This window comes from Anabrus simplex, chromosome 5 (genome assembly GCF_040414725.1).
Source record: "Anabrus simplex isolate iqAnaSimp1 chromosome 5, ASM4041472v1, whole genome shotgun sequence".
In the NCBI taxonomy this organism is placed as follows: Eukaryota; Metazoa; Arthropoda; class Insecta; order Orthoptera; family Tettigoniidae; genus Anabrus; species Anabrus simplex.
The window spans coordinates 103,138,566-103,159,444 of record NC_090269.1 but is presented as its reverse complement, the minus strand read 5'-3'; the positions used below and the strand labels follow the sequence as shown (position 1 = coordinate 103,159,444).

The window sequence follows — 20,879 nt, the reverse complement described above, 5'->3', positions numbered from 1 at the left end:
CAACCAAACCCGCATTTCTTGTTCACTTTGTGTTAACCAATAAAAATTAAGAGGGTGTGTCCTGATTAGTCGTGAATGATCTCGAACCTTCCCTGAAGGTTTATAAACTGCGGCTTTTCGTGTTCCCTTGCCAATTGATCGTCGTCGTTCTGAGTGTATGTGTTTAAACAGGAGGCGGGCGGCCTCTTTCGTCGGCAGCTGGAACATCTACAAGGTAATGGCCACATAAATCCATCTTTCTTGCTGTAGCCGCAAATTATTCCGAGGGAAAGATCCGAATCTTTAACTATGTAACAGTACTTTTCTAAAACGTAACTTTTCTTTTGGCTAATGTAAATACTTCATAAATCTTTAATTGTTAATTGGGGATAGAGAGTGAGTTACCCTCTCGAGCTCCCCTTCATCTTGGTTTGAGGTGTCTGCGATTTTGCAACCCTTTTGTAATGGATTACAGTAAATTCTACGCGAGCCACCTCAGTAGTTTGGGAATAGCACCTGTTTCATCGGCCTAGAGCCCGGTAGGTTTTTAAGTTTTCATTACCTTGGAACGCAGTGTACGCCTCCATTCATTTTGTGTTTGGGCCAGTTATCTAACCTGTTCTTTTTCCATGAAGGCCCAGTAGGGTGGGTATTAAATACCCCTGTAAAAGTAAGTTCAATTTGTAAATGGTGGCTTGAGAGGCCAGAAATAGTAAATTTTGATGTAAAGTTGCCTTGAGTGGGCAGTAAGAAACTGAGGGCCTGTTAGCTCTTTTTCAAATTTTGTAATAGTAACGAGTGGCTCTGGAATGCTAGATATTGTGTTTTGGAGCAAAGTGCTCTTGAATTAGGGGATTTCTGCCCTTGACTTAATGGTTCCTAATTTTCTTATTAAAGTTTTGTAAACTGGATCCGGTATATCTGGAATTGTTGAATTACGGGCTTGAAGCCCATAATCTGCAAAAATCACTAATCTGGATTTTTCTAGTCTTGTTTTAAGTTTGCTTTGGTACCTGATATGTTACGTTCACTCAGTGAAAAAGATTGTTAAGTTTGTTTTCGGAAAAGAAATATAACCTCTTCAAGTTTTTATTCAATTTTTGATGTTGTAGTTAGACCCATTCAAGCCCGCACCTTCTTTCACCATCTCTGCGTTCCACACAAACCCCGGAACACTTACTATATCGAGTTTTAGTTCGAAGACAAGGTAGGGCCCATACTGCTAAATCCTTGTAGATCTAATCAATTTCAAACTCAGTGTTCTAATATAATCTCTCCCCACAGTCTACGTCTCCTTCAGATATTGTTTCCGAACATTTAAAACCAACACGCTTATGGATAGAACCGACAATTTCTCTATGAAGACAGTGTAGACTTATAAACTGTGGCATCTAGTGCTCTGCTATTGACTTTTCCCCCTCTCAAAAATCGACACCTAAATCAATATTGGTACAAGTAAACTTAATATGAACGGTTTTAGAGCTGATGCAGATTTTTTCCTTGGGAAGATTTCTTTCAGCTCAGCAGCATATCGTAGACAGAAATGTTTCAACCTTCAATACATGCGTCTACTCGCTCTACGATAAGCATGCTCTCCAGAAGAGTGTGTAGGTTAAGCATCAGCAAGCCCCACAGTTTAGTAGAAGAAACTCGACAAACCCAGAAATTAATTTTGAAAACACTTAGCCGGTGATTACGCGAAATGTTGCTTTACGAAATAAAGTAAAACAAGTAATCATAAACGCCAAAGTCAAATGCATATATAATACTTTCAATAACTGTGAGAATAAAAGAGCATCGTGGCGAGCCATAAAATCTCTTGGAATCAGAACTAGGACTTCTCCTGATATTCAAATACCAGCTTCTCCCGATGAACTAAACAATCATCATTCAAACGTAACCCATAATAGAGATCCAGGAAAATTAGCTGAGACTGTTATATACTATACCATACATTCCTTCCACCTCCAAACCACGAAAAATATACACTGAGCGCCCAAACGTCACGGGAAGGGGTGTCCCCATTAGAAAATGTGCCGTGTATGACCCCTGAGCGTTGCTGCTAGCTGCGGCGTAGCTGAACAGGCTGTCACAGACACCAGTGTCGTGAAGATGGCAACACGTTTAACCGAGTTTGAACGTGGGATGATCATCGGCGTACGGCACATGGGTCATAGCATTGCGGAGATTACACGCGAATTCGGGTTTCCGTGGTCAACAGTGTCGAGGGTGGATCTTCAATATGGTAGAGAGAAAGTTGCCACTCGCGTAAACCGCTGCACGGTTAACAAACGGACATCATGTCGCCACCGCAGAACCATGCTTGGCACTCGACGGACTATTGTGAGTCGGATCACCGCCCAGTTGAATGTTGGCAGTAAGGAACCCATTTCTACCAGGACAGTAAGGAGGCAATTGCACCGCAGAGGCTTCATTAGCCGACGACCAAGTCGTGTCCCTTTGCTGACACCTCGACACAGAGCTCAACAACGTGCATGGGCCCGCAAACTTCGGCAATGGACCATGGAACAGTAGCGGCGTGTGTTATTGTTCGATGAATCCCAGTTCCAGTTGTACCGAGCTGATGGGCGCGTGAGAGTGTGGCGTATGCTCCATCAAGCTATGGATCCTGTGTGTCAACAACGTTGTGACCAGGCGAGAGGGGGCTCGGTTCTGGTCTGGGCGGCATTCTCATGCTCGCAATTAGGCCCCATTGTCCGGCTGCAGGGAGCGCTGACAGGTGCACGTTATGTGGACATTCTTTCAGACCATCTGCATCACTTTCTGGCCCTAGAGTACCCTGATGGAAATGCCATGTTTCAGTAGGACAATGCGCCACGTCACCGCTCTGTGGTGGCACACAGATGGTTGGAGGAGCACTCCAGTGAAGTTAACCATGGATTGTCCATCCAGATCCCCCGATGTTAATCCAATCGAGCATTTATGGGATGCTTTCGATGCTGGTGTACGCTCCATGAACTCCCCGCACCAACTACACAAGACCAATTGTGGGTAGCAGTGCAATATGCGGGGATCCAGATCCCTCCAGAACGATTCCAACGCCTTGTAGAGTCGATGCCGTTTTGCTGCCGTTTTAAGGGCTCGCGGAGGAGCAACTCGTTACTAACATCACATTCAGTGTCTTCCCATGACTTTTGGCCACTCAGTGTAATATGGCATTCTTTCTTTTCGTCTTCTTTCTTTCTTTCTTTCACCGAGCTCGATAGTTGCGGTCGTTTAAATGCGGCCAGTATCCAGTATTCGGGAGACCGTGGTTTCGAATCCCACTGTTGGCAGTCCTGAAGATGTTTTTCCGTCGTTTCCGATTTTCACACCAGGCAAATGCTGGAATTGTACCTTAATTTAAGGACACGAACGCTTCCCTCCCACTCCTAGCCCTTTACTGTCCCATCGTCGACATAAGACCTATCTGTGTTGATGCGACGCAAAGCAACTTCTTTCTTTCTTTCCTTCTTTCTTTCTTTCTTTCTTTCTTTCTTTCTTTCTTTCTTTCTTAGTTTACCGCCCAGGGTTGGCTTTTCCCTCAGACTGAGCGAGGGATCCCACCTCTATCATCTCAAGGGCAGTGTCCCGGAGCGTGAAACTTTGGGTCAAGGGGATACAAGTCAGGTGAAGGACCACTGTCTCGCCCAGGCGGCTTCATCTGTTATGTTGAACAGTGTTCTTGTGTTAGGATGGGAAGACTGGAAGGGATAGAAAAGGAAGAACGAAAGTAGCGGCCGTGGCCTTAAGTTAGGTGCCATCCCGGTATTTGCCTAAAGCAGAAGTGGTAAACAATGGAAAACCACTTCGAGGATGGCTGGGTTGAGAATCAACCACCCCCCCTCTCTCTCTCTCTCTCTCTCTCGCTCGCTCGCTCGCTCGCTCTCTACTTAGTTGAACTTCCGAGGCTGAGTGTACCCGATTCCAGCCCTTGTAAAACGTTTCAAATTTAGTGGCAGAGCCGGGCATTCGGGGGTAGCAGCTAACCACACTAACCACTACACCAAAGAGGCGGACTGAGTTTAATCTGCTGTAGGTAATAGTGAAGACTGTCTCCTCTGAGGAGTCGTTTATCTGCATTAAGAGATTATTATATGTACACTACAAAGGATTTATTTTGCTCGGCTCCTTGTCTGAATGATCGGCGTACAGACCTTCGTTGTGAAGGCCCGGAGTTCAATTATCGGCCAGGTCGGTGATTCTAACAGCATAGGTTAATTCCTGTGGCTCGAGGACTGGGCGTTTCTGATTGTATTTAACACTGCAACAGCGGCTGGGTCATTTGTGACCCAGCTGTTAGTTCCTTCTCCTCTATACTCTGAAAAAATTATATTTGTTGCAAGTGTGCAGTCAATGAATATACCAGTATCTGCGCTGGATATTTGTTTTGAATTTAATACACATAGTGTATTTTGATGTAGAATATTAACCATGCAAATAAGGAACATGTGGACAATAGGATTGCCCCACTTCGATGTCGACAATGAGTCCTGTTCTAAGCCCTTGCTCCTATGGCATAGCGAATGTACGGTATAGCAAGAAAGTTTTCCATCTCCTCAATTTCTAGAGACCAATCATCTGACATCAGTGCACACTATGTACATTAGCTGCATATAGTTTATTTGTAGGAATGGTACTTCACACGACACACACGTTGAGAATGCGTAATATTCCATGGCTGTACACATGTTTGTTTGTTTGTTTGTTTGTTTGTTTGTTTGTTTGTTTGTTTGTTTGTTTGTTTGTTTGTTTGTTTGTTTGTTTGTTTGTTTGTTTGTTTGTTTGTTTGTTTGTTTGTTTGTTTGTTTGTTTGTTTGTTTGTTTGTTTGTTTGTTTGTTTGTTTGTTTGTTTGTTTGTTTGTTTGTTTGTTTGTTTGTTTGTTTGTTTGTTTGTTTGTTTGTTTGTTTGTTTGTTTGTTTGTTTGTTTGTTTGTTTGTTTGTTTGTTTGTTTGTTTGTTTGTTTGTTTGTTTGTTTGTTTGTTTGTTTGTTTGTTTGTTTGTTTGTTTGTTTGTTTGTTTGTTTGTTTGTTTGTTTGTTTGTTTGTTTGTTTGTTTGTTTGTTTGTTTGTTTGTTTGTTTGTTTGTTTGTTTGTTTGTTTGTTTGTTTGTTTGTTTGTTTGTTTGTTTGTTTGTTTGTTTGTTTGTTTGTTTGTTTGTTTGTTTGTTTGTTTGTTTGTTTGTTTGTTTGTTTGTTTGTTTGTTTGTTTGTTTGTTTGTTTGTTTGTTTGTTTGTTTGTTTGTTTGTTTGTTTGTTTGTTTGTTTGTTTGTTTGTTTGTTTGTTTGTTTGTTTGTTTGTTTGTTTGTTTGTTTGTTTGTTTGTTTGTTTGTTTGTTTGTTTGTTTGTTTGTTTGTTTGTTTGTTTGTTTGTTTGTTTGTTTGTTTGTTTGTTTGTTTGTTTGTTTGTTTGTTTGTTTGTTTGTTTGTTTGTTTGTTTGTTTGTTTGTTTGTTTGTTTGTTTGTTTGTTTGTTTGTTTGTTTGTTTGTTTGTTTGTTTGTTTGTTTGTTTGTTTGTTTGTTTGTTTGTTTGTTTGTTTGTTTGTTTGTTTGTTTGTTTGTTTGTTTGTTTGTTTGTTTGTTTGTTTGTTTGTTTGTTTGTTTGTTTGTTTGTTTGTTTGTTTGTTTGTTTGTTTGTTTGTTTGTTTGTTTGTTTGTTTGTTTGTTTGTTTGTTTGTTTGTTTGTTTGTTTGTTTGTTTGTTTGTTTGTTTGTTTGTTTGTTTGTTTGTTTGTTTGTTTGTTTGTTTGTTTGTTTGTTTGTTTGTTTGTTTGTTTGTTTGTTTGTTTGTTTGTTTGTTTGTTTGTTTGTTTGTTTGTTTGTTTGTTTGTTTGTTTGTTTGTCACCCCGCAATCATTACAGTATACACTCCTAAACTCGTACATACTAAAAAAATCCCCAAATTAAAAGTAAATAAAGTTGTTAAAAAAGGATAAATTATTCAAGTCATTAGAGCCAAAAACAATCTAAAACAGGAGAAAAATAATATATTAAATTGTTTGTTTGTTTGTTTGTTTGTTTGTTTGTTTGTTATAAGGAAGAAAGAAATAACACCTGGGTCACTTCGAGTGTCCGCACTTCTCGCCATCCGCATTCAACACATTATACTGCCAACCACCACAGACACATGCAATAGTGAATAGATTCCTGGTATCAGGAAGGTCATTCTACTCTAAATCAACGAAGTACCTACCCCTAATAAGTTGGGAATGGATCAAGAATTCTTCTTCTTCTTTTTCTACCGCTTTTCCCACACCTGTGGGGTTTCGGGTGCGAACTCTGTCGCACTTGTGTATTTGGCCCTGTTTTATGGCCGGATGCCCTTCCTGACGCCAACCCAATATGGAGGGATGTAATCACTATTGCGTGTTTCTGTGGTGGTTGGTAGTGTAGTGTGTTGTGTGAATATGAAAAGGAATGTTTTGGGACAAACACAAACACCCAGTCCCCTGGCCAAAAGAATTAATCAGAGGCGATTGAAATCCCCGACCCGGCTGGGAATCGAACCCGGGACCAATGAAAAGGGTCAAGAATAAGAAAGTTTATTTATTTTACCATTTGCTTTACGTCGCACCGACACAGTTAGGTCTTATATCGATGATGGGGCATTAAAGGGCTAGGAGTAGGAAGGAAGCAACCGTGGCCTTAATTACGGTACAGCCCCAGCATTTGCCTGGTGTGAAAACAGGAAACCACGGGAAAACACTGTCCAGAGCTACCGACAGTGACGTTCGAGCCCACTATCTCGCAAATGCATGCTGATTGCTACGTGACCACCACCCCTCACCCCCCCCCCCCCTCCACCGGATATAAGATTAGCCACCCCTGGAGAAATCATTACCGTGCAACTCCGCCTCAGGACTTGATAACCGCCTGGATTCGGTTAGAAGCTGAGTCCACAAGGTTGTGCAGGTACGTCACATCCAGGTTAAGCCACTCGCTGAAGATTTGATTGTTCAATTCCATCAAAGTGGGGGGGGGGGGTGCTGATGTCGGTGTTTTACCCGCTGTTCCGACATGTCTCACAGATTTTCGATGGGGTTCAAGTCAGGTGATTTTTCAGGCCAATCTAGATGTAATAGTGGGGGGGGAGTGTTCATAAAACCAGTCACATACTCGTCCAGCCCGATGAACTTCGCCGTTATCATCTTGAACAATCGGGGTGTCAATAGCATACTCATCATGCAGATCTTGACTGATCATCCAGAATGTTTACATAAACTTACTGGTTCATGTTAATACTCACCTCAGTTAGCAGGCCCAATTCATGATACGAAAATCACCCCCAAAACATCACAGACCCACCTCCGGCTTGAACATGACGTTGCACACATCCAGATTGAAATGCCTCATTTGGCCTTCGGTGCATTAAACGAAGTGCGTCATAGGAATGCAGGCAAAAACATGATTCGCCAGACCACATTAATTTAATGTCCACGTTCGATGATTTCGAGCTCACTGAAAACACGCAGCTTTATGCACCTATGTGGGCAATGGCCTCTTGCGATGTGACCGACTCCAACTGTTCATAGCATGCAGTTCCCGTAGCAATGTTCTCTCGCTGACAGGTTTGGGATGGACCCTCATTCACTAACTGCAGCAATTCTTGTCGGGTTTGGAAACTATTTTGATTCACAAGCCGTGAAACGCATCCCCACTCCCTCTCGGTCAGGATCTTTTCCCGACCACAATTCTGACGTGTTTAGTGGCCACATGTAGTAAGCCACTGCTTGTAGACACGTTGAACAGTCCGCTGCGAAACACTAACAAATCCAGCAACCTCACGCACCGTATGGCCAAGAGAACGGCCAAAAACGATTGTCCCATATTGCTACTCTGTCTCAGCCTCACATCTACCCATCCTGACGTACACTGTCCGCTTGAAACGTCAATGTCTCACTGATCTAGTGATGGGTAGTTCGCGAACGAACTAGTTCTCGGGAACTACTTCACGCCCACGAACTGTGAAGTGTTTACTCGTCTCTCGAGAACTACTTCGCGAACTGTAGGACTTCACGAGTGTGAAGGAATGGGAAGGAACTTGTTCGCGGACGAACTACTTCAGCGGTTGCAGAGTGCTCTGGTGGGAAAATTACACATTTTGAAGTAGTTCGTGAAGTAGTTCTTTCTTGGGAGCGAGAGTGTTGGAATCTGACGTTTAGCGCCACCGGCGAGGAAAAGGTTGACCAACGCTCAGATGTTATAAATTTATGTTTCAGTCAGGGGATGAAATCACCACCAAGAAAAGGGTTCTCCTGCGATAGCAAATCCATGTTTAAAACATCTAATTTTCAAGTCGACAATATTTAACAGAAATTTTGATTATCTTTGAAAAGAAATAGATTTTTCCCACACTTACATTTCTGAGGGTTTGAGGGCGGGGAGTGTGAACTGACATTACCGGTAATAGGAACGTTCACCTCTATAGCATTTATGAATGTTACTACAGAGAAGTGCACCTGCGTGCTACCTGTTGTCCGCTTTGTGTACTTCCTCGTTCTGGAAAGCTCGCGAAGCGATGAAGCCTTGTGTGAAGAGAATGAGAAAGAACTTGTTCGCGGACGAACTACTTCAGCGGTTGCAGAGTGCTCTGGTGGGGAAATTACACATGTTGAACTAGTTCGCGAAGTAGTTCGTGAAGTAGTTCTTGGTTGGGAGCGAGAGTGAATGAACTAGTTCCCAGAGGTGAACTGCTTCTTCCCATTACTACACTGATCGCTACTGCCTTATGCGCGTGCGGTTGAGCACTGGACTCGTTCGCTGCGTCATCTCTACAGGCTTAACGATACACGTGTGCGTGCGCAGTAGGGTGACTATTTTTTTGTCCGGTGAGCTTAAATAAACCACGGTGTCAGCCTATAAAGAATTGACACCTTAACCAGGCGTCGTCAATCGAGAGCGAAATGCCTTCGGAGCCAGTTTGCTCCCCGCTCTCCAGGAACGACAGCAGCTTAACGAGCAAGTAGGGGAAGAAGTAGGTACGTAGTACGTACTGCAGGCCAGTGGCGGAAAAGTATAGTGCATGTTTCTGAACAGATTAGATCGCGACAAGATACGCGTGAACTCATGTGAGGTGACAGTAGTGTGTTCCCGCCTTTATCCTCACACCATACGACGTTCAAGTCTAGTCGGTTAATGTTGCATTTACTATGGTAGAGAGTTCAGCACAGCATAGGCCATCGATACCAACAAGTTTCAAACCTTCTTGGGAAGAAGAGCATTTGATACTTCAAGAAAATAACACACAAAATGTTTAATTTGTAATAAAATATTGAATCACATTAAGAAATTTAATCTGGAGCGCCGTTGTTTCTTGGGTCCCGCCAACAAGTATGATAATTATAAAGGCCGGGAAAGGGTAGCGTTAGTAGGAAAACTTAAAACATTTGAGGATGTAAGTACATTTCATATTATCCTACTCAACTCTATATGATAATGTTCGATAGTTCCTCAGAAATGATTTATTTATGTACCAGTATGTATTTCATAGCTGTTGTTCATATCGTAACATTTCCGAGCGGCAAGTACAGTACTACCACGGTATCCAACCCGCCTGTCCGCTGCTCCCTCGTCACGTGACTGACAGCCGTCCCGAGCGGAGCAAGTAACACCGGCTCCCTAGAGCAACTGCGTGATGACGTCTGGCTTTAACGATCATGGCTCCCAGGCTCGCTTAGAGAAGTGTACAGCCACGAACCTACTACGCTGGCGTAGCAGGGGGAGAGGTGATACTCCCACGTGGGGCGTCCCAGGTGGAAGGTAGGTGAGTCCTAATCGGTTTGCCGGCGGACTTGAGCGAAATAAAACAGCTCTCGCGGACCAAACACACATCTCCCTGTGGGTGGGGGACGCAAGCGAATATTACACACACGGTATCCCTTGCCTGACATAAGAGGCGACTAAAACGGGCAACCAAGGGATGATCGAATTAGAACCGTGAGACTACTTGTAATTAGTGCCGCTGGGCTGAGTGGCTCAGAGGATTGAGGCGCTCGCCTTCTGACCAATTTTGGCAGGTTCGATTCTGGCTCAGTCCATTGGTATTTGAAGGTGTTCAAATACGTCAGCCTCGTATCGGTAAATTTACTGGCACGTAAAGAAACTGCTGCGGGTCCAAATTTCAGCACCTCGGCGTCTCCGGAAACCTTTAGCAGTAGTCAGTGCGACGCAAAATCAATAACATTATAATTAGTACCACCACGCGGAGTACACCATGGGTCGCCTTTACTTGCGCGTAGTGCCACAGTGTTAGGTACACAATAGGTCTGTGATAAGTAGCGACAGTACATGAAACAGGGTGGGTTTTACGGTACCTGTGATTAGTACCACTCTATGAGCGACACCATGGGTCTGCCTTGCCTGTGATTAGTACCCACCATGTGAGGAACACCACGGGATAGTAAGAGTCCCTGTGATTAGTACACCTAGGTGAGGGACACCATGGGTTTGCGTTGCCTGTAAGTAGCGACATAATGTGTAAAACACCATAGGTCTGCGTTATATGTGCGTATTACATTACCTGTTAGTAATACCATAATTTGTGGAATACCGCGAGTCTACGCTACTTTTGATCAGTACCTCAACGTGACAAATACCATGGTTCTACTTTCCTAGCGATGCGTACCATTACGAGGGGCCGATGACCTGGATTTTGGACCGCTTTAGACTACAAGCATCGTCGATTCAGATTGTGCTTTAGAAGCAGTCTCTGGGTCAGTAATACTATTGTTTAACGCTAGTTTCTGAGAATGTGGGGCATTGCGGGTCAGATCCACAGATTGTTTTAAATTAATATCCATCCATTCATTCGTCATCACGTTTTGAATTCTGGCCAGTGGATGATTTTTGACTTTTAAATTGCCATTACACTTCGTCTCATTTCGTACCATTAGGGGCTGATAACCTAAATGTTAGGCCCCTTTAAACAACAAGCATCATCATCAGCAAGCAGAGGTGTACAAACAGTACAAACTCTCAGTCCTCCAGCCACTAGAGTCAGCCAACTTCGGGCCAAATCCCATAGCCTGATAGCGAATCAAACGCGAGCCTTCTCGAACCGAAGGAGGTGGAGGACGGTTTCCAAAAAGACGCACATTTTAAATAAAAACAGAGCTAATCCCGTGGAGAAGGCGTAGTGACCTTCAAAGGCCCCGGTTTCGATTCTCAGCTAAGCCAAGGATTTAATTCTGCACCGATGTCCGGAACAGGTCTCGCTCAGCTTATTGATAGAATGGTCAGCACCGAGGTTTTGTGATCGGAAGATCTGGGATTATTGCTACGTCTGGTTAATTCTTGTGCCTCGAGGACTGGGTCATTGTTCACAACGCAGAAACACAGCACAACACACAACACAATCAACCATTACGGCAACACGCAATATGGAATATATCCCTCCACACAGGATTGCTGCAGGAAGGGCATCGAGCCGTAATACAGGGCCAAGGTAACGTGTCCCGTATACAGTTAGCATCTGCGAGAAAAGTCTATTTTATTGTAATATTTGTTTTATTTTACAGGTATTGTATTTTTGTATGAAAGCGGATTAAATACGGTATGTGAGTCTATAATACCTTTTGTAGTTATTACAGTCGGATACAGCCCTTTCAGACAACGAGCAACAGGTGCTGACCATACGTGGTTAAAATCCCATGACTCAGCCGGAAGTCGAATCCGGAACACTGCAGTTCGAAAACCAGAACGTCGACTACTGATCAATACAGTCGTTCTTTATCCGTGTCTATCATCCAACAGTCAGTTCATGGAGCGTGAGGGTCAGATTAGAGGTTGAGGGAAGGTCAGATTGATTTGGTAGCTGAATTCGAAAAACAGTGCCAAAAAGTTCATAGTTAGCGCCAGCCAGGACTGCATGCCTTTTCATAATTAGACATCCAATTACTATGAGATAATCATGATAATGAAAATCCACAGCCTGTTTCCAGTCATTCGACCGGGTTAGGGATGGAATGAAGGAAGCCCCCATCTAGCGGCGAGGATAGGAATTGTGCCGGCTGCCGAAGCCTGTCGCACTCCTCTGGGGCAATGATTAATGAATGACAGATGAAATAAAATTATACTTGAGAGTGTTGCTGGAAGTAAATATGACAGGAGAAACCGGAGTACCCGGAGAAAAGCCTGTTTCGCCTCCGCTTTGTCCAGCACAAATCTCACATGGAGTGACCGGGATTTGAACCACGGAACCCAGAGATGAGAGGCCAGCGCGATGCCGCCTGAGCCACGGAAGCTCACTATGAGATAATCATACTCGGTCATAAGTTCCAGCTTGGTCCCATCAGCAGCTTTTTAATTGTCTTGCTACACTTTCATTCGTATTTTTATTATTTTTCGCATCTCTTCGAAATAAATAAATAAATAAATAAAACTGCTTCTTAAATTTAACAGCCTTGTCCTAATAGTTTTTAAGAGATGTGATTTATCTAAGGAAGAAGGGGCATGTTTTTCAAAAGAAATCTCTATATCGCCATTTCATTGTTCTCTTTTTCTTTTTTATTTCCCGATCCTTTCATCCAGTCGTTAGAATTTTTCCTTCATTTTACTTCTTCAAGTTTCAAGCTAATCAATCTTAGGAATAAAGAACAGGATTCTTCTTTTTTTTAATTCTTGACGTCGAAGAAGAGGGAATAATCTCTTTTCATAAGTAGAAAATGTAACATTGAGAGGGGAATTATATGTCACTGCCAAAATATGTTCGTGTATTTTATCTTGGAAAATGCATAGAATGCACAAACAACCCCCTCCCCCGAACACAGAGGTTAACCGGCCTATGGACTCCCAATATTTGTCCCTTGGAACAAGCCCAAGAATGATTAATTGTTGACGGGTCAGTGCAGCATTTTTTACATGACCGTTCCATGAATTGATATCTCTCTCTCTCTCTGAGTCGGATGCAGAACACATGAACATGTGCTCGGTACGCTATGAATATCAACTGTGATAAACACACAACCCCTTACTATAATACATACATTTACAATGGTTGAAACTAAAAAGAAAGAAAGTAAGCAAGCTTGTACTTTCACGCGATTGTTGATAAAATAATCATGTCCACGAGACCTCCGGTTTTATGTAGAATCCGAACCACAGGGTCGTAAGTTTTAACTTCAGGATTTCCTTGGCCGCTTTGGTGAGAAGCCATTGGCGATGTCACTCGGCTATCGCGTCCCCTGGTTGAAACCACGAATATTAGAAGATCTGAGTAGCTGTTACTAAGCATAGAATTCTGAATACGAAGATTACGTTCTACCTTAGCGTATTTAAATCTATGAATTCTGTTTATAACATTAGATAAAACGTTTACAAAGTCTCATCTACTTCATCTACTGTACCACCCAGTTTTTTTTTTCAATTTGTTTTACGTCGCACCGACACAGATAGGTCTTATGGCAACGATAGGATAGGAACGGCCTAGGAGTGGGAAGGAAGCGGCCGTGGACTTAATTAAGGTACAACCCCACAGCATTTGCGTGGTATAAAAATGGAAAACCACGGAAAATCATCTTTAGGGTTACCGACAGTGGGGTTCGAACCCACTATCTCCCACCACCCACCACCTAGTTTAACACATATTTAGTTTGTACGGCATCACACATCTTCACCGCATTCAACCTTTACCGTGTCCTGCTCCATGGCTGAATGGTTAGCGTGCTGGCCTTTGGTCACAGGGATCCCGGGTTCGATTCCCAGCAGGGTCGGGAATCTTAACCATAATTGGTTAATTCCCCTGGCACGAGGACTGGGTGTATGCGCCGTCTTCATCATCATTTCATTTACATCACGACGCGCAGGTCGCCTACGAGTTTCAAATCGTAAGTCCTGCACCAGGCCTCTCCGGAGACCACACGCCATTATTATCTTTACCGTTTCACAAACAGCAAACTGTACTCTATTACGGTAGTCTTTAACGTCTCTCTTCCTGAAAGAGTACACTCTTTGCTGAGAGTTCTTAACCTTGTGTTTCTCGATCAGAAATTCTGGTATTTCTTAAAGCAGTTGTTTTAATTGATACTATCTTCAATTCCTCTCACTCAGAAGCATTTTTAAATATGTTTAATTTCCAATATAGTGCATGTTCTGTTTTGAGGTGGTACTGTTCAACTATAAACCAATTTTAAGTTTAAATCTTTATTTCCAAACGTTTAAAGCCGCAAAAGCTCATACAGAGTTTTGGCGACGTTAGAACAATAAAAGGAAGGACGTGATCGCGGCCTTATTTAGGTATAAACATTTTCCCAGCCTGAAAATCGGTTACCACCGGTCACCTTTTCAGGGCTTTCGAGTGACGTTTGGATGCAAGCTTACAGCCAAAAAGCCAGATCACGCAGCCAAATCATTCGCAATGTTTCAAGTTTAATTTAATATTATAATGGCGTGTGTCCTCCGTAGAAGCCTGGTGCAGGTCTTTTGAGTTGACTCCCTATAGGCGACCTGCGTCCCTGTGTGAATGGGGCTCTACCTGGGATGAATTCTAATGTTGACGATGGCACAAACACCCAGCCCCTTGGCCAGAGCAATTAACCAATGAAAGTTAAAATCCTCAACCCAGCCGAGAGTTGAAGCCGGAACCCTGGACCAAAGACCAGCATGCTGATCATTTACCCACAGAGCTGGACAATGTTATATCAATATTGTAAGAATATGCGTGGACCTGTATCCGGTTCATTGACCGAATGGTCGGCGTACTGGGCTTCAATGTAGAGGACCCTGGATTCGATTCCTGGCCGAGACGGGGATTTTAGCTACGTCTCCGGCTCGGGGACTGAGTGTTCGTGTTCATCTTAATACTTCCGCTCATCTACATACCACAAACCACATCATATTATCAGCCGCCACAGAAACACGTAATAGAGAATATATCCCCTTACATAGATTTGCCGTCAAGAAGAGCATCCGGTCGTAAAATTGGGCCAAATTTACTTAAGTCCCGACCTCATTAAGTTGAGAGAAAATCCTGGAAGAAGAGTGGTGGTGATTGTTGTTCTAGAATGAGACCCCCTGTGGGTGTGGAATGCAGACGAAGAATACACCCACGGTGAACCCTGCTTGTCGTAAGAGGCGACTAAAAGGGGCGACCAAGGGATGATCGAGTTAGAACCATGACACTACTTGTAATTAGTCCATCACGCGCGGAACACCATGGATTGCCTTTACTTGCAGGTAGTACCACTATGTTAGGTACACAATAAGTTTGTGATTAGTAGCAACAGAGTGCACTTTCGCCTTTTACAGTACCTGCGATTAGTACCACTATATGAGCGACACCATGGGTGAGCAACACTATGGTTCTGGCTCGCCTATGATTAGTAACCACTCTATGAGGAACACTATGGGATAGTACGAGTCCCTGTGGTTAGTACACTTATGTGATGAACACCATAGGTTTGCGTTGCGTGTAAGTGGCGCCGCAATGTGCGAAACAGCGTAGTTCTGTATTACATGTGCGAATTTCATTACCTGTGAGTAGTACCATAATGTGTGGAATACCGCGAGTCTACGCTCCTTTTTGATTACTACTCTCAACATGACAAATACCATGGTTCTACTTTCCTAGCGATAAGTACCATTGTGAGGAGGTGATGACCTGGATTTTGGATCCCTTTAGATTACAACCATCATCGGTTCAGTATTGTGCTATAGAAACAGTCCCTTGGTCAGTAATATTTGTTGTTGCTAGTTGTTTTACGTCGCACCGACACAGATAGGTCTTACGGCGACGATGGGACAGGAAAGGGCTAGGAGTGGGAAGGAAGCGGCCGTAGCCTTAATTAAGGTACAGCCCCAGCATTTGCCTGGTGTGAAAATGGGAACCACGGAAAACCATTTTCAGGGCTGCCGACAGTGGGGTTCGAACCTAATATCTCCCGAATACTGGATACTGGCCGCACTTAAGCGCCTGCAGCTATCGAGCTCGGTGGGTGGTCAGTAATACTCTTGTTTTGTCAGTTTCTGTGAATGTGAAGCATTGCGGGTCAGATCCACTGATTGTTTTAAATTTATATCCATCCGTTCATTCTTCGTCCTCGCGTTTTGAATTCTGGTCAGTGGAGGATTTTGGACTTTTAATTTGTCATTACATTTCGTACCATTAGGGGCCGATGACCTAGATGTTAGGCCCCTTTAAACACCAAGCATCATCATCATCATCATCATCATCATCATCTAGAACGAAGTACAACTGAGCAATCATTCGCTATTAATACTTAGTACTAATCAGAGGGAAAAATAGAAGAGCTCGATAGATGCAGTCGTTTATGTGCGACCAGTATCCAGTATTTTGGATACAGTGGGTTCAAGCCCCACTGTTGGCATGCCTGAAGTATTTTTCCGTGGTTTCCCATTTTCGCATCAGGCTAATGCTGGGGCTGTACCTTAATTAAAGACACGGCAGTTTCCTTCCCACACCTAGCACTTTCCAGTCCTATCGTCGCCGTAAGACCTATCTGTGTCGATGCGACGTAAAACAACTTGTGAAAAAAGCGGAGGGATCCGACACTTAGAAAAATGAAGGCATTGGCCAAAGAAAGACAAAGGCCACGAAGGGCATGAAAATGCACGACTGCCTACAGTAGGCTTCGAATACTCGGGGTCGGAAAAGAACAATAATAACAATGTTATTTGCTTTACGTCCTACGAACTACTTTTACGGTTTTCGGAGACGCTGAGGTGCCGGAATTTAGTACCATAGGAGTTATTTTACATGCAAGTGAATCTACCCACACGAGGCTGATATTTGAGCGCCTTCAAAACACCACCGGACTGAGCCAAGATCGAACGTGCCAAGTTGAGGTCAGAAGGCCAGCGCCTCAACCGTCTGAGCCACTCAGCCCGACGTAAGGAAAAGAACAAGAGTTGACCAAGAGAGGCCGGATACTATAGATGAAAGTGAGGAGCCTGACATCAGTAAGTGGAAGCAATACCAGAACTCGGCTAAGGGCCCCGTAGTCACCAATGCACGCTTCCAAGTTAACAACCCCGAAGGCAAGAATAAGATGAAAGTGCTTGGACCTCTATGTATTTTATGAAGACTCTACATAAAGGTCCCTTTCATCCCTCGTTGATCCGTAAACTATCACAAATTCTATTCCAATACGCACTTTTTATTCATTCCTCAATCATAATTTTGGACAGAAACTTAAAGTTACGTTTTTATAAAAATTATTCTGCTCTTACCTTTATTCTGACTCTTGAACTTTTAATGAAGGGTAGTGGCTTGATATTCTTTGCACAATCACAATCTTCTTTCTAACTTCACTCAAACACAATTTTAAGAACACAAATATTGACCCGAGCCTTGACAAATGGTTTCCACCAACCGGTACTTCGGCTTACTTTGCCCCAGTTATTTGTGGCAGTGAAACTAAAGAGATATAGAAGGAACAGCTACGGCGGAGACATCGCCAAATTCACAAGAGCACACACACACTAGTTACTGCCTTGCCCACACACGCACTACTGAACTGATCCATCACTCTTATCTCGTTGGCCCGCTCAGGCTAGCTCCCCCGCCAGACTTGCACTACGACCTTCGGACCTCATCAAGTAGCCCACAGTACCCTGCCATCAGCAGCGGAAGTGTCCACCAGGACCGCGCCGGATCCGGATTGGACTATTCAGAGCATCCGATTATTAAAGATGGCATAAGCACACGCGAATTGAAAGATGATACTAAAATCACAAAAAAATACAGCAACTTTGCAGTTTTAATAGGAAGCCGATCCACAGGGTCAAAAATCCACATGTAATATCTAGGATTCGAGCCACGGATGCCATGGTGAGAAGCCCATGACGATGTCACCCAGATATCACTTTCTCAAAGAGAGGGTGTGGTGTAGTGGTTAGTGTGATTAGCTGCCACCCCCGGAGTCCCGGGTTCGATTCCCGGCTCTGCCACAAAATTTGAAAAGTGGTACGAGGGCTGGAACGGGGTCCACTCAGCCTTGGGAGGTCAACTGAGTAGAGAGGGGTTCAATTCCCTGCTCAGCCATCCTGAAAGTGGTTTTCTGTGGTTTCCCACTTCACCTCCAGGCAAATGCCGGGATGGTAACTAATTTAAGGCCACGGCCGCTTCCTTCCCTCTTCCTTGTCTATCCCTTCCAATCTTCCCATCCTCCCGCAAGGCCCCTGTTCAGCATAGGTAGAGGATCACATCGTCCTCCTAGAGAAATGGTCGTGTTTTGTTTTCACTTGTTTTTTTGTTTTTGTTCTTTGGTTTCTTTTTGGTTTTTTGGGTCTTGTTTTGTCATTTTTATTTTTGGTTTGTTTTTGACTTTGTTTTCTTTGGTTTCTTTTCGGTTTGTTTTGTGGTTTTCTCTGGCTCCTTCTTGGTTTATTTTTTGTTTTGTTTCCTTTGGTTTGCTTTTGTTTGGTTTCCTTTGGTTTCTTTTTGGTTTGGTTTTGGTTTTGTTTTTCGTTCTCGGTTTCCTTTCCTTTGTTTTTGTTTTGTTTTTTGTTTGTTTTTATAGCGGATTATCGTATCAATAAACATACATAGTTTTCCTACAATGGTGGGATGGGAAAGAAGCGGCCGTGGCCTTATTTTAAACACACCTTCGCCATTTGTCTGGGATGAAAATAGGAAACAACAAAGAGCCATTTGAAGAGTTTCCGAAAGCATGGTCGAAGCCACCATCTCCCGAACACATACACGATCCAATTCGTTCCATCTCTGTCTGAATCACAAGCGCGATATTTTTTATTTTTTATTTTTTTATCTAATTTTTTTATTCGGGGGAAGCGAGAACAGTTTTTAGATGGGGATGGTGGAGATCATGTAAAATTTCTTTCTTTTTCACTGAGCATTCATGCACCCCATCTGCTGACAATCAGAGAGATATCAAAAGATTTAAGAATTGCTGATCTACTTTGTTGATTTTCACTGTCTATCATTGTGCACATTCACCTACCATGCGTTGCAGTTTTCCAGGACAATTACTGTATTGTCCAAAATGTCTCAGCGTCCCGAGAAGATTTTTTTGTCGTAGTTTCGAACAAAGATCTACTCATTATTTTCAAGGTTGGGTTGACTCGTGTTTTCGATAAAAGTACATATTTCGCAGACACCAATATTTCTTCTTTTTCTTGGCCCTTTTCCACTTTGAATGCACTTAGCCTAGTTTTACAGTCGGATGCCTCTCCTGATCCCAAACCTATGTAGAGAGAAATATTCACTATTGCGCATTTCTGTTGTCGTTTGTCAAGTAATGTGTTGTGTGTATTTGTAGATGTGTATCAAGACTTAAGACGAACACAAACACCCGGCCCCCGAGACAGAGGAATGAACCAGACGGGATTAAAACCGCCTGGAATCGAACCCAGGTCACTCTAAACCGAAGGAGAGTATGCTAACCACTCAGCCAAAGTGCCGAACGCAGACAACAGTATTTCATTTATTATACATGTTTTGCTGTACGTTTTCCATCCTAGCGTTTTATTCAGACGATGGACGAATATATTCTCTTACGGATTTTCAGTGAATAGATAAAGAAGAAATAGGTACTAAACGTACTCAAAATGTTAATCTTAACTCTGGGCATCACAGGTAAACTATAGTAAATGCAAAAACGTCGAATTTGAGGTTTTTGTCGTATAAGACTTGTTTTGGTCGTGTCTTGTTATGGGTACGCTATTGTATGTTTCGCAGGAATAAAGATAAACTATGTGATACTATCGTAAGTGCAACGAGAACCCAGAGATAAACAAGTGAGTGATCATACAACAGTTCTACCTTACACCGCACTCGTTATAGTATTATCAATCAATCAACATTGATCTGCATTTAGGGCAGTCGCCCAGGTGTCAGATCTCCTATCTTTTGTTTTCCTAACCTATAAACGAATATTTACCCCATTTTTGTCCTCTTGAATTCCAACTTTATCTTCATATGTGATCTTTCCTACTTTTAAAAACACCACTCAAACTTATTCGTCCACGAATGTCATTCCACGCCATCTCTCCACTGAAATGAAATGGCGTATGGCTTTTAGTGCCGGGAGTGTCCGAGGACATGTTCGGCTCGCCAGATGCAGGTCTTTTGATTTGACACCCGTAGGTGACCTGCGCGTCGTGATGAGGATGAAATGAGATGAAGACGACACATACACCCAGCCCCCGTGCCAGCGAAATTAACCAATTAAGGTTAAAATTCCCGACCCTGCCGGGAATCGAACCCGGGACCCCTGTGACCAAAGGCCAGCACGCTAACCATTTAGCCATGGAGCCGGACATCTCTCCACTGACAGCTCGGAACATACCACTTAGTCAAGCATCTCGTCTCCTTTCTCCCAAGTCTTCCCAATCCAAACTTTGCAACATTTTCGTAACGCTACTCTTTTTGTGGAAATCTCCCAGAACAAATCGAAGTGCGTTTCTTTGGTTTGTTTTCCAGTTCTCGAATCATGTAATCCTGGTGAGGGTGCCATACACTGGAACCATATTCTAGTTGGGGTCTTACCAGAGACTTATATGCCCTGTTCTTTATGTCCTTTACTATAAGCCCTAAATACCCTCATAAGCATGTGCAGAGAATCCCATTTGTGTATTACCCCAATGAATATATTTCCTTATATTAACACGTAAGTCCTTTCAATGATCCCCAAAAGGAACGTTCACCCTATCAACGCAGTAATTAAAACTGAGAGGACTTTTCTTATTAGTGAGACTCACAACCTGTCTGTTAACCTCGTTTATCATGATGCCATTGCCTCTTGTTCATCTTACAACATTGTCGAGGTCTTTTTTGCAGTTGTTCGCAATTCTGTAACTTATTTATTACTCTACACAGAATAACATCGTCTGCAAAAATCCTTATGTCTGATTGGCTCTTATTGGCTCTTACGATAGTTTACCATGGTCAGAACTGTTAATTCGACCTGCCTTAAAGGTAGCAAAA

At 43.1% G+C, this 20,879-nt stretch overlaps 1 protein-coding gene across 1 annotated transcript in view; it reads right to left on the bottom strand.

The window, feature by feature from the left end:
• The window catches only part of LOC136873808 (synaptic vesicle glycoprotein 2B), a 709,878-nt gene extending 692,453 nt beyond the window's left edge, over window positions 1-17,425 (bottom strand). Inside the window, exon 1 of the mRNA XM_067147057.2 lies at window positions 17,162-17,425. The gene's annotated coding sequence lies outside the window, so the exon portion shown is untranslated. The remainder of the gene's footprint in view (window positions 1-17,161) is intronic.
• Window positions 17,426-20,879: the final 3,454 nt, after the last annotated feature.